This window comes from Lissotriton helveticus, chromosome 6, assembly GCF_964261635.1.
Source record: "Lissotriton helveticus chromosome 6, aLisHel1.1, whole genome shotgun sequence".
NCBI lineage: Eukaryota > Metazoa > Chordata > Amphibia > Caudata > Salamandridae > Lissotriton > Lissotriton helveticus.
Genome location: NC_136067.1, coordinates 399,289,288 through 399,304,322, shown reverse-complemented (window position 1 = coordinate 399,304,322; position 15,035 = coordinate 399,289,288).

Here is a 15,035-nt window from a genome sequence, read left to right as displayed (position 1 = left end):
TCTGACCGGTTGTCTTCAGCAAGTCTCTATGCCAAATCCAGGAGTATCGTTTGGGCGAGTCTTGGTCTTGCTGCAACGCGTAATCGAGTTCTGAAACCTGTGCGGGAAATTGAGTATTTGGCGGAAAAGGAGCCAAACAGTACTGATATTTTGAAGACCAACATGTTGGATACATATTATCCAAATAGAAGCAGACACCTCGAGAATGTTTGTCTGTATGATGTTCTACAAAATTACATATTCAAGAGGAACATCAAAGAAGATATTGATAAAGGAGTGTATGCTGTAATTGGAAGTGAGGGATGTCTCGTCAAGCAAAGAAAATGCCACTTGGTAAACCATCGAAAATTAAGTGGCGAATCTCCTGAAAAAAAAGAGTTTTTCTATTTAGCACTTTTGCAACTTTTCAAGCCTTGGCGTGCAGAAGAGGAACTGCTTGGAGATTTCCTCTGTTACGAAGACTCTTTCAATGCCGCCAAGGAGACCATAGAATGTCCTGTTTTTCTCAAATATGTAGAAATGTTGAATGCGGAAATCGAGCAGGAAGCAACGATTGCAGCCGAGATTGCTAGAGACAGTTCTCAGGACAGTCAGAGTTCTGTTTCATTGAGTCAGGATCCACTAGGAGGACCAGTTATCGAAAATGAAGCTGCCACTGCCATGATTGAAGTGGAAAGAGCCATGGCACATGCTCAGGAGGATGCAGTTAACTTAGAAGACTTGGATAGAAAACTCAACGTTGAGCAGAGGAAAATATATGACGAAGTTACCAACCAAATTGATCATGGATTAAGTCATGAGAAGAAAGAGTGCTCATGTACGTCGTTGAAACCTGTCCGACTGTACGTGAGTGGAGAAGCGGGAACTGGAAAAAGTTTCTTCATTAACGCAATTTCATGTTATTTGCAGAAAAGGACTGAGTCATCACTGTCTTGTGTTGTCACTGCTCCAACTGGACTGGCAGCACATAATATTAAAGGTATTACTTTGCATCGTCTACTGATGCTGCCAGTGGAGCATGATAACAAATTACAATACCACAAGTTATCTGGAGATGCTTGTTGTGAAGTTTCAAGAGTCTTGAAGAAAATGAAACTTCTTATCATTGACGAAGTAAGCATGGTTTCCAATGTCATGCTTGCCTTTGTGCATTTGAGAATGCAAGAAGTTCTCAAAACAGAGTATGATGTGTTATTTGGTGGCAAACACATCATTGTTTTCGGTGATCTTCTGCAGCTGACACCAGTGAAAGGACAACCTGTGTTCAAAATGCTCACGCATGAAGATACCAGGAAGTGCCTAGGGAGCATTGGCAACGTTAATATATGGTTAAACTTCAATTATGCTGAACTACATGAAAATATGCGTCAGGCGAAGGATGAAGATTACAAGAATATTCTACAAGATGTTAGAATCGGAAAAGTGACCGAGCATGGGAAAGAAGCTTTACATGCACGATTACTGTCACATTTGTATCCAGAACAAGACGTTGTGCCTGAGAATATTTTTCAGAAAATTACTAAGAAGAAATCTGGAATATGTTTGATGCCAACTCTTGCAGAATGTGCCATCTTCAACAACAAAATGTTGTATTTAGAAAACTAAGAGATTGTGAAACTGGAAGGTATTGACAGAGTAGAGCATATGGGATCAACAATTATTTTGTCTGAGAATTTGAAATCAAAATTGGATTCATTAGAAAAGAGTATATCTAAAATTGCGGGTTTTGAAAAGACTCTGAATGTGTGCTTAAAGACTTATATGTTCGCCGTAAGCAGTTTCCTGTTTGCTTGGCATATGCGGTGACAATCCATAAATCGCAAGGTTTAAGTGTAGACAGTGCCTTAGTGAATATTGGCAGTTCCGTGTTCAAGGAGGGTATGGCATATGTGGCATTGTCACGAGTCAGAACTTTATCAGGATTGTACTTGATTGAGTGTGATGTCACAAACATTTGTGCGGATCTAGACTGTGTTAAGGAATACAATAGGTTAAGAAGAGAATATGCGCCACATTTGCCTCAATATCCTTTGTTTGAGAAATGTGTGGTAGGCCGGAAACGAAGAAATGTGACCAATAGTAGGGAGGTTGTAGCAAAAAGACGAAAAGTCGATGAACCCGAAATTATAAGCAGAAAGAAAATGGATTCTGTTGAAGATGTTGTTGGTTTTCAATTTGAAAACAGTTCTGGTGTCAACTGCTATGCTAATGTAGTGGTTAATGTTTTGTTTTCTCTAGAAACTTTAAAACAAGAGATTGTGGTCAATTCGGATCAGAGATTTTGCAGTTTGTTGAATTCTGTGTTAGAGAAATGTAGCACTGATAGAACAAAAATAGAAAGTGTGTCTGAAATTCGAAATCTGTTAGACAGATGTTCAGGTCAAACACAATTCTCTCAAAATATTCAGCAAGATTGTCAGGAGTTTTTAATGTATATGCTTGATGTATTGCATGATGAAGGTGTAGATGTAGATCACCTGTTTGGGCTTTCTTATCAATGGCAGCATGACTGCGAGAACTGTAGGGTATCAAGTACTACTAGTGTAGACTCAGAAAAATTTATATATTTAACTTTGCCAGACAGTAAATCAGTGTCTTTTAATAAGCTAGTAAAAGCAGCTGATCACAACATGGAGTGTAGCCAATGTAAGTCTGAAATGTTGTCAACATTATTAATACGAACATATGGCCAGTATGTTATATTTTAATGTTCCAACGATGTAGGCCTCATGGAACAAAATTGACAACTTTGATTAAAAATGTTGTGGCTTCACAGTTGTCAATATCAGGAAGGACTTTTGTAACTGCAGCAATTATATATCATGACGGTCCTTCAATAACATCAGGACATTACACAGCTTATTTAAAGTCTAGAAATGGCTGGTCATTCTGCAATGATTCTGTTTTAACTTTTTAAAAGAAATTGCCTTTTGACCTTAAAAATTCTTACCTGGTGTTTTTAAAACCAAAATTTTAGGGAAGGAATCTCAGGATTTGCTCTGAGGAATTTCAAGAGGTTCTAATGGCTCCTACACAATTTGGCCTTGAGGATAAGTGTAGTACAGAGTCAAAAGTTATTTTTGAGTTTTAAATAGTTCCTGGAAAAAAAGAAGGTTTTCTTACAGAAAGTGGTGGGCACGGATTAGTTAAAGGACAACAGAGTATTTCCCAAAGCAAACGGTGTTCTTACCATAACACTTGACGTCATGGAAAAATAACTGCACTTTGAATGAGTTCAGAAAAACTGTTTCTTTTTATAAGCTAATTCAAGCAGCCAATAAAAACATGGAGTAGAGGTAATGTAAGTCTGCAATGCTGTCTAGATTATTTGACCAAACTTTTGGTTATAATGTCATTTTAAAATTCCAACTATATAAACCTGATGAAAGTAAGTCTTCAACTTTAATTACAAATGTTGTGGCTACACAGTCGTTTATTTTAGGAAGAACATTTTTAACTGCAGCTATTATATGACATGATGGTCCTTTGACAAGATCCGCTTATTACACAGCTTATTGAAAATGTAACAAAAGCTGCTGTTTCGTAAATGATTCCTATTTGACTACGATACAATGTTGCCTTTTTACTTAAAAATATTCTTACTTTCTGTTTTCAGAAAAGAGAATTTAGGGTAGGTAACTGGCCTATAATGATTCTAGGGGTTGATATAATTATATCTACTGTTTTATATTGCTTTGTGATTAAAAGTGATGTAGAGAATTAAATAATTATAGTAGTCATAGAGGTAGTGTAAGTCTGCTTCATAGTAAGCAGTATCAGTGTCATAGGAAATTTGGAACATGAGTGAGCAAGAAGGGTAAGATATTACTAGTCCAGGATTGTGAAAGTGATCTTGAACGTTTTCTTTCTCAAAGTTGCGGAAATACAAAATGACGGGATTTGCTTAGAAGAATTCCAAGAGTTATAAATGGCTCTTACACGATTTGGCCTTGTGGAAACGTGTGGTAGAGAGCGAGAAGTCATTTATTGTATGTAACATATTTTTCAAAACGATGGAGGTTTTCTTTCAGAAAGTGGCGGGCTGAAAATAATAACAGCACAACAGAGTGTAAGCTGTTCATAGGACATCATTCGACGTCATGGAAAGTAAGTTAATTTTAAGGAGTTCTGATTTCTGATTTGTCATGTTGTATGGGTTTTTTAAACACAATCATTTTGATTGTGTTTTTTTTCCCCCGCTGTTATATGATGAATACCTTCAAGTCACTGTTTTTAGTAAAATTTGATAAATTCTGAGAACAGCAAAAATAAACCATTTAACATGTATAATTAATTCTGTACTTTTTGTATTTATGATATACATTTAGAACTGTGTAGTAGGCATGGAGAAGCTGAGGCTTCTGTAAGTGTCAAAGTTGTTGCATACAGTGCTCACATTCTACGTAGTCTTTCATATGATAGACTACATTTCCATAATGAGATACCTAAGCAAAGGAAACACAGGTGATGTGATTGTGGAATGAGCAAAAAAAATTGCACGTTTTTCAATTACATTACCTGTGTTTCCTAACATTACACATCACATTGTGTAGATAAGGTTTAGGCCTGTTCCAGGAGATAGAGGAGGTCTGACATTTGTTGAAGAGTGCAGTGCACATGAGTCACTTCGTTGGTAGGCCTGCACATGTATTATCTCCTCTGTACTTTTCAAGAAGCCTAAATTTCATCTGCAAAACTGAGTAGGACTCACCTGAAAGAAATCTGTGGATAGGCTACACCTTATCAGCATCTAGAAACAATCATTTAAAATGTTAAGGGCAGTTTTATGAAGGCTGTGTGCCTCTTTTGTGCCGCTGTTCCGTCACTTTTGTGACGCAGCAGCAGTGTAAAAGATGCACCATGTTGCAAGATAGGCCTCAGTTCATTTCCAGCAAGATACCGTCAGTTTAAAATGTATATAATTAGGACTGTGTAGGGGGCATGCAGAAGCTGAGGCTTCAGTAAGTGTCAAAGTTGTTGCATGCAGTGCTGCACTTCTGCGTACTCTTTCATATGCTGGACTACATCTGCACAATGAGATACCTAACCAAAGGAAACACAAGTGATGTGATTGTGAAATGAGCAAAAGAAATTGCACGTTTTTCAAATACATTACCTGTGTTTCCTAACATTACGAATCACATTGTGCAGATGAAGTTTAGGTCTGTCCAGGGAAACAGAGGAGGTCTGAACTTTGTTCAAGAGTGCAGTGGACATGACTCACTTTATTGGTAGGCCTGCACATGTATTATCTCCTCTGTACTCTTCAACAAGCCTAAATTTCATCTGCAACCCTGAGTAGGCCTCACCTGAAACAAACGTCTGGATAGGACACACCTTATTGCCATCCTGAAACAATCATTTAAAATGTTAGGAACAGTTTTATGATGATTGTGCACCTCTTTTGCGCTGCCATTGCGTGCCTTTTGTGAGACAACAGCAGTGCAAAAGATGCACCATGTTCCAAGATAGGCCTCACTTCATCTGCATCAAGATACTGTTAGTTTAAAATGTATATCTTTAGGACTGTGTAGGGGGCCTGGAGAAGCAGAGGCTTCTGTAAGTGTCAAAGTTGTTGAAAAACTGTTTGTCCTTCAATCTTTTCCCTTGTCTTTTCTAATTTTTAAATACATGTTTTAATATTTTTCAAATGTTTGTTCTCTCTTTCACAGATTGAAAGTATAAAAATAACAAGTGACTAAGTTAACGACAAATATAAGGTAAATGTTTTGTACTCTTTTCGTTACATTTCTATCACATTTAACTACTATTAGTACCACTGCTTCATTTCTTTAACCCTCACTTTCCTGCCTTTGCTACTTCCCTCATTCCTTTCTCTATTACTTACTTACTCAACTCCTTCCACTCCTTTTCTCAGTCCCTCTCTTCTCATAGTTCCTCACTCTTGTTCACTCACTCCGTCTCTATTACTCTTAGTGTCTCTGACTGATCACTCTTTCACTACTTGTTCATTATGCTTTCTCTCTGTAATTAAAACACACTAAGGGGCATATTATGAACACAGCCAATAAAATTATTGCTGCTTTTATCGGCAGAAAACTGCTGCAAAAGCGGCTTTAGCGGCAGTTTTCTCCCGCAAAAGCGGCTTTAGCGACACATTTCTGCCGATAAAAGCTGCGAAACTTTTATCGCCTATGTTGATAATATGCCCCTATGTTATTTACATTTCTTTGCTGTTTCAATTATTCCTTTTCTGTTACTTCTTCTTTTCTGCTTTCTGTTTTTTCTCTCTGTTATTCCACATGTTTTAATCTTATTTTGAACATTCACTCACATTCTCTAAGAAACTCTTCTTTGTTATTCTTCTACTCTCCTTTTTTTCTTTCACTTCCTTATCTATTTTGTTTTTCACAATTATACCCTCTTCCATCTTTTCTTCGGTAAATAGATCTATTAAACAGTATCTCTGGTTTAGTCCCTATAGCTGTCTTTCTTTTAACATTACTCTCTGTTTACTTCCCTTATACTTACTCTTCTTTTTTTTTAAATTTTTTTTTGGTTCGCTCCCGGTTCGCGTACCGGGGAGCGAACCGGGAAGCGAACCAAAAGAAATAGAGGTTGCCAGAGTGCTAAACATTCTAGCAATTTTTTTATAAAGGGGAGGTAGTTCTGAAAAGAACTTTTTTTTAATGTTTTTGTTGTTTTATATTTTTTTTATTTTTCTGAACATTTTTTGTTTTTTTTGTATTTTTTGAACAATTTTATGTTTTTTTTGTTTTTTTTGGAGGGAAACAACAAAAAACAGGTATTAGAAAGGGCTCAACAGGAGCAAAAAATGTTTTATTTTTTGGGGCGTTTTGAGCACTTGTGGTTTTCATATGCTCTGTTTATCAAATTAATACTCATATTTGCACATGAGAGTAAGTTACCACAATAAAGACACACTATCTTCATGTGCACAAAATTTTCTTGAATGTTTGGCACTGTTTCCCGTGCCTCTGGCCCCGACAGAGTTACCTGTGCCGATCTACTGGCCACAGGAGTTGGTGGGTTGTCTTGGAGGTCACGCATCTCTGCCATGCTGTAATTCAGTGGATGCCACCTCTGCATATGACGGTGCATAGTATAGTTGCCGAAACTATACTTTTTATCTGTGCCTCTAGATAAATCTTCTTTGCATATGAGGCATGTCACATAGCGAGCATTCACTTTTTTTTGTCCTTGAGGAAAAGAAAAAAACTGCCAAATAAAACTATTTTTGTGGTGAGATATCCGGGGCTCCTCACGTAAAAACTGTCTTGGCTGTACTTCCTCTTCCTCTTCTTCATCCTCTTCCTCCTCTGTGTTGGGAAGGAACTGTGGAGGTGGTCCTCTCTTCCTTGGTGGTGGTGGTGGTGGTGGGGGTGCACCAGCTGCAGCTACTACTGAAGCCATTTTCTACAAAGCAAAATAGGTCTTCCTTTCACAAAGTTGAAAGTCAGAGTGAGAAAAAAGGTGGGGGCTTTCATCATTTTGGAAAAAAAATAGTTCTAAACCAATGAAAAGTGTTATTTTTAGGTCACATGACCTAGCCGTACATCATTAGGAAACCAAAAGTGAAATGAACCAATGAAAAGTTTTATTAACAAGTCACATGACCTGTTACGCTTACGTTACGTGCTGCGGGCCGCGCCCCGGATCGCTTCCGGGGAGCTGCGCTTCGCGCCTCGGTTCGCGTACCGGAGCACTTCCGGGTGCGCTAACGCGGCGCGTCATAAGACGCATTACGCGACAACGCGATACGTCGCGCTTCCGCGACGCGTCACGATGTTGATTTCTAACGCGGCAGTTGCGCTAACGGAACGTTTAACGGTTCGCGTACCGAGTCGCGGCACCAAATTGAGCTAACGGGAAGCTACCCGGTTCGCGGACCGGGAGCGAACCAAAACATAATAATAATTTTTTTTTTTATTAATAAACATATAAAATATATTTTTGATTTAAAGAAGAATACATTTTAAAACTTTTGATATTTGCTAATAAAAAACCATTGAAATTCACAGAAAAAACCATAGGTTATAGACCATATATAGTTAGGAATTAGCATTTACAAAACCTTGAAAATTCACTGAAAAAACCATAGGTTATAGACCATATATAGTTAGGAATTAGCATTTAAGAAACCTTTTTTTTACTCACACAAAACCATTGAAATTCCATATATAGTTAGTTGTACTAACTATATATCACGCACCCGCAATCCACTGCTGATCATGTCACATATTACATCATTCATGACATGGTCAGTGACATCACTGATGACATCACTGATGACATCTCAAATGACATCACTGATGACATAACTGATGACATCTCAAATGACATCACTGATGACAACATCCAGTGACTGTATGTTTCTGTAAAAGTTAAAATATGTCTTACATATTGAAGAATGAGTGGATTTATAAGTGTCTGGATGAAGGATTTATTAGGTGCATGACTGACTGTATGAGTGACTGATTAAATGTGTCTCACTGAGTGCATGGGTTAGTGACTAAACTGTCTTAATTTGTGCATCATTATGTCTGTTGTTCTGTAAACTGCTGCATGTGTTGATCAGTAGCTATATGAGTAACTATATGGGTTATTGGTTGATTGCCTAAGTATTTGTATGGGAGACTGAGTGTGTGTGTGGGTGGCTGGGAGGTGTATAACTCTGTGCATAGATGTGTGAGCAGTTGATTCACTAGATGTATGGGTTCAAAAGTGCATGTGGAAACAGCTGAATGGGCAGTTGACTGTGTGCATGAGTGTATTGGTGAGTGAATGGATATCTAAGTGCTACATGTCAAAATAAGTACATATGTAAAACACAGTACATGTGAGAGTTGACATATATAAATAACTATGCATAAGAGCCAGTGAATGTGTGAGTGGCTGTATGGATCATTGTGAACTTGTATCAGGGATTGTATAAGAGAGTAAATATGTGTTAGTATATGTTTGAATAAGTAAGGCGTGTATAACTGTATAGTTGAGGAAATGGAGGTGTGATTGATTCTTTCCATGACTGACTAGGTGTGTGAGTAACTCCATTGATGAGTGACAGTCTGTGAGTGTCTGTTTACACTGAGTGTATCTAAATTTTTATTAGAGTCTGAAGAGATTCATCGTATTATCACATGAATAATGTCATCAGTGATGTCATCAGTGATGTCTTTTGAGATGTGATCAGTGATGTCATCAGTGATGTCATCGGTGATGTAATTTGAGATGTCATCAATGATGTCATCAGTGATGTCATCAGTGATATCATCAATGATGTCATTTGAGATGTCATCAGTGATGTCATCAGTGATGTCATTTGAGATGTCATCAGTGATGTCATCAGTGATGTCATTTGAGATGTCATCAGTGATGTCATCAGTGATGTCACTGACCATGTCATGAATGATGTAATATGTGACATGATCAGCAGTGGATTGCGGGTGCGTGATATATAGTTAGTACAACTAACTATATATGGAATTTCAATGGTTTTGTGTGAGTAAAAAAAAGGTTTCTTAAATGCTAATTCCTAACTATATATGGTCTATAACCTATGGTTTTTCAGTGAATTTTCAAGGTTTTGTAAATGCTAATTCCTAACTATATATGGTCTATAACCTATGGTTTTTTCTGTGAATATATATATATATATATACACACACACACACATTTGATGTTGTTCTTTTGACATCTGGGAAAGCCTTTCTGTTAGAGAGCATTGCATGAATAAAACCCCAAGCCTTATTCTGAAAACAGTGTTTGATGTGCTTCAGTTTATAAAGTGAAATCTCTTTCCAGGCGGTGTTGTGTCTATTGCTTCATCGTGTTTGAGCTTCCACACACACATCCTCAGGGGACCATGGAGACCCCTCTGGAATACATCATGAAAACTTTACCCTCAGACAAGTAGAGGATACAAAAGTACTGCGTACAATGGTACAAAGGTACCGAGGGCAACGTTAAGCCATGGGCAAAGAAAGGGATGTTCAACGAAGAAGTAACTGAATATGAGTAGTGTGGCTCACCGGTTAGAGGCGGCAGACCCAGAAGCAGAGGTCGGCCCGGGACCAGGGTTCAATTCCCGACGCGGCAGGTTACGGAACCAATGTCAGCAGGCTCGATAAAATCTCGCCTCGGTGTGCCTCTCTAACCATGGGTCCCACGCTGCAACTCTGGGCAATAGCTTGCTTAATCTCCACAACGGCCCACTCGCTGCTGGGGATGCCGGGCTTCACCTTGGGGATACCCAACAGGGACCATCGCACAGGGAAAGCCAGGACGGGTTCCCCAGCGGCACACACAGCGCCAAGAAACCATTCGGTGAACGCGCGCTCTACAAATTCAGAATAACATAACATAACATAACATATGTTGACTTAAATTCACTCTAAGTATAAAGGAAAGAAATACGAAAAAGGGAATTCACTCAGTCAGTGTAGAGACAAAATATTGATGTAAATATATCAATTTGCACAAATATAGAGGTAAAAATATTGTGGGTTAGAAATATCAACCAAAAAATATATAGTGGTCAAGAATATCAATTTTAGCCAAGTAATATCGATTTAAAAAATATCCAAGTGTTAAATATCATTTATAAAAATGTAGGGCCCCATTAGAATAGCGGGCGGAAAACTATCCCGACAACCATGGAGGCGGAAACCAACCGCCCGCCGGCACCACGGATACACCGGCGGACACATTAGGATCAACCGCAACAAAAGACCGACCACGGCGGTAGCAGGCCAAGCAAAACCATCTGACGCGGGCGGTGACGGCTAAAAACCGACTGCGGCGATCGGAAAAGCAGCGGAAAAGCACCAACCTGCCGCATGGTAAGCAGGCAAACCTCGCGGGAAATTAGGATATCCCCGAGGGTGTCGCGGTCGGAACCTCTGTTACCAACCGCCGCGGTCGCACACAGGAGTGAATGGGAGAAATAGCGGAAGAGCTGCAGCATAGCCACCGCTGCGGACGGGACATGAAAAACATGGCGGACGATGGCCAAAACACCGCAGTGATGCCAAACATTGCACAAATAAAATTAGCCATGCCCCCCAAATACATAACACACATACAAATAAAGGACATTATTGCAAATAAAAATAAAAAAGCACAGGACAACTCCCACAACACAGCTGACACCCAAATTCCACTTGGACACACCCACACAGCTGAGTATAAAGCCACCCCCTTCACTGGCCACAATCCTTTGCAACACTCCTGAAGAGAAGGCCATACACCACATCTGACAGGAGAGGCATAAGAGCACAGAACACACACACATCCACCACCACCATCACTACCACCAATACACCAGCACCAACAATCCCCAAGCACACAACACACCTCACACACCAACACCACAACCCCCACCCACACACCTGCACCCACAAACACTTCACCCACCACACACCATGACTTTACAGAAAATGCCCAAATTCACCGAGAGTGAATTGACAGTCATGGTCAATGAGATAGTGAGAGTAGAGAGACAACTGTTTGGTAGCCTGGTCCAACAGACACCATTAGCCATGAGAACACAAATGTGGGAAAGGATAGTCCAATGGGTAAATGCAGTAGGGACCACCCCAAGATCCAAGAAGGAGATCATGAAGCGGTGGCTTGATCTCACGAGGGTTGTCAAGGAGAGGAGGAGCAAGAACTGGACACTGGCGAACGTGACTGGCAGTGGCCCTCCCATCCCACCGAAAACATTCACACCATGGGAGGAGAAGGTGCTTGCAATACTGCTTCCTGAGAGACTCACAGGAGTAGCCGGGGGAGCGGAGGCTGGTAAGTACAAAAGAATGCCAAACAACACACAGAGAAGTACTTCCTTGCACAACACAAGCACCATTACACTGTCCACCCTCACCCAACAGGTAGCTAGACATCTTGCTCAGGAGGCCTGTTTGTGGGTGGGAGGCCTGCATCACTACTCCCAGTATGCCCCCTGGTCCACAGCTCAGCAGGATAGAGGCCTCCCCCACCCAGGAGCATGTGTCAGCCATTGCTCTGTTCACCCTTACCTAACAGGTAGGTAGCCATCTTGTATTGGAGCACTGTTTGTGGGTGAGAGGCCTGTATCACTACTCCCAGCATGCCCCCTGGCCCCCAGCTGAGCAGGATAGAGGCCTCCCCCACCCAGGAGCATGTGTCAGCCATTGCTCTGTTCACCCTTACCTAACAGGTAGGTAGCCATCTTGTATTGGAGCACTGTTTGTGGGTGGGAGGCCTGTATTACTACTCCCAGCATGCCCCCTGGCCCACAGCTGAGCAGGATAGAGGCCTCCCCCACCCAGGAGCATGTGTCAGCCATTGCTCTGTTCACCCTTACCTAACAGGTAGGTTTCCATCTTGTATTGGAGCACTGTTTGTGGGTGGGAGGCCTGTATCACTACTCCCAGCATGCCCCCTGGCCCACAGCTCAGCAGGATAGAGGCCTCCCCCACCCAAAAGCATGTGTCAGCCATTGCACTGTTCACCCTCACCTAACAAGTAGGTAGCCATCTTGTATTGGAGCACTGTTTGTGGGTGGGAGGCCTGTATCACCTGGCCCACAGCTGAGCAGGATAGAGGCCTCCCCCACCCAGGTGCATGTGTCAGCCATTGTACTGTTCACCCTCACCTAACAAGTAGGTAGCCATCTTGTTTTGGAGCACTGTTTGTGGGTGGAAGGCCTGTATCACTACTCCCAGCATGCCCCCTAGCCCACAGCTGAGCAGGATAGAGGCCTCCCCCACCCAGAAGCATGTGTCAGCCATTGCACTGTTCACCCTCACCTAACAGGTAGGTAGCCATCTTGTATTGGAGCACTGTTTGTGGGTGGGAGGCTTGTATCACTACTCCCAGCATGCCCCCTGGCCCACAGCTGAGCAGGATAGAGGCATCCCCCACCCAGGAGCATGTGTCAGCCATTGCACTGTTCACCCTCACCTAACAGGTAGGTAGCCATCTTGTATTGGAGCACTGTTTGTGGGTGGGAGGCCTGTATCACTACATCCAGCATGCCCCCTGGCCCACAGCTGAGCAGGATAGAGGCCTCCAACACCCAGGAGCATGTGTGAGCCATTGCACTGTTCACCCTCACCTAACAGGTAGGTATTGGAGCACTGCTTGTAGGTGGAAGGCCTTTATCACTACTCCCAGCATGCCCCCTGGCCCACAGCTGAGCAGGATAGAGGCCTCCCCCACCCAGGAGCATGTGTCAGCCATTGCACTGTTCACCCTCACCTAACAGGTAGGTAGCGCATCTTGTATTGGAGCACTGTTTGTGGGTGGGAGCCCGGCCTGTATCACTACTCCCAGCATGCCCCCTGGCCCAGAGCTGAGCAGGATAGAGGCCTCCTCCACTCAGGAGCATGTGTCAGCCATTGCACTGTTCACCCTCACCTAACAGGTAGGTAGCCATCTTGTATTGGAGCACTGTTTGTGGGTGGGAGGCCTGTATCACTACTCCCAGCATGCCCCGTGGCCCACAGCTCAGCAGGATAGAGGCCTCCCCCACCCTGGAGCATGTGTGAGCCATTGCACTGTTCACCCTAACCTAACAGGTAGGTAGCCATCTTGTATTGGAGCACTGTTTGTGGGTGGGAGGTCTGTATCACTACTCCCAGCATGCCCCCTGGCCCACAGCTGAGCAGGAAAAAGACCTCCTCCACCCTTGAGCATGTGTCAGCCATTGCACTGTTCACCCTCACCTAACAGGTAGGTAGCCATCTTGTATTGGTGTGGTAGACCTGCATCCCTAAACACAGCAACCATTGCATGCAGTGCATTGACACCTGACATGTATGAGTAACTGCTGTTCCTCTGCTATATGAAATTACACACAGAGTTGCCATGAGTTGTACTACTGAAGACTTATTAATTGTGTAGTGTACAGACACTCGATGATACGCAGATGATACAATACTTGCACGCTGCCCAACACTGACCATTCCCCTTCTACTCCACAGGTGATGAAGAACTCACTGCTGAGGACCACACCAACGACCAGCAGAGCCAGTCTCCACCCTTGGCACATGGACTCACAGATGTGGACTCCCAGGACAGTTTGGACGATGAGCTCCAGGCCGGCCCATCTGGTGTGCCACAGACCCAGAGGTCCCAGGCCCCCATCCTCCCCACCACCACGTCTGTTGCAACAACAGCGCAGCAGACCCCAGCCTCTGCCTCCACCGCAGCCACCACCGCCACCACCATTACCACTAGTACCACCAGTACCACCAGTACCACCTGCAGCACCCTCCCTGTCCCAGGGGAGGACCAGCCTACAGCAACAACTGTGGAGGGCAGGGAGAGTGTGCATGGACCCACAGTGGTGAGGCAACAAGTCCATGGCAGCAGGGCAGGTGGGAGGGCCAGGGGCACCACCAGACCTCCGGAGGAGTAGACACCATCCCTGGATCACTTCACCAGAGTTTTGGAGGCATACCAAGAGGTGCAGGGACAAAGGGGCCGGTCTGATGAACTATTAAGGGAGCTCATCCTGCTGATGAGGTCCATCGACAACAGCCTGGGACAGAAAGTCGACCTCATGGGCCAGCAAGTGGCGTTGCAGAGGGACAGGCCTGTGTCCCAACCACCACCTCCGTCCCCTCCTGTTATGCCGCAGATGACAGTGCACCATCCTCCCCTGCGCCAACAGAGAGGGGCGAGTCCCCTGACGCTGCTGGCCATTCAGCAGGCCCCCCACCGCCAAAAAGATCTAGGGGGTGTCCAAAAGAGAGCCTGGGAGTCTCAGGAGGCGAAGCACCTGTCACACGCCAGTCACGGAGCCAGCCGTGATGGCAACCCTCTTCCCTACTGCATTGACTGTTTGGACTGTCTTTCCCCACATTTCCTTGGCAATGGCACTTGTCGGTTGGACTGGGTCACCACATCCATGTGGTGTCTACTTTTGCATCTCATCGACCATGACTGTCAACTCACTTCTCATTCCCCACCTTCATGTAAATATTCCTGCACAAATCACATGTCCACTTTTCAAATAAAATACCTGACACACCAGATTTTGTGCAGTATCTTTTTTAGTGCAATAT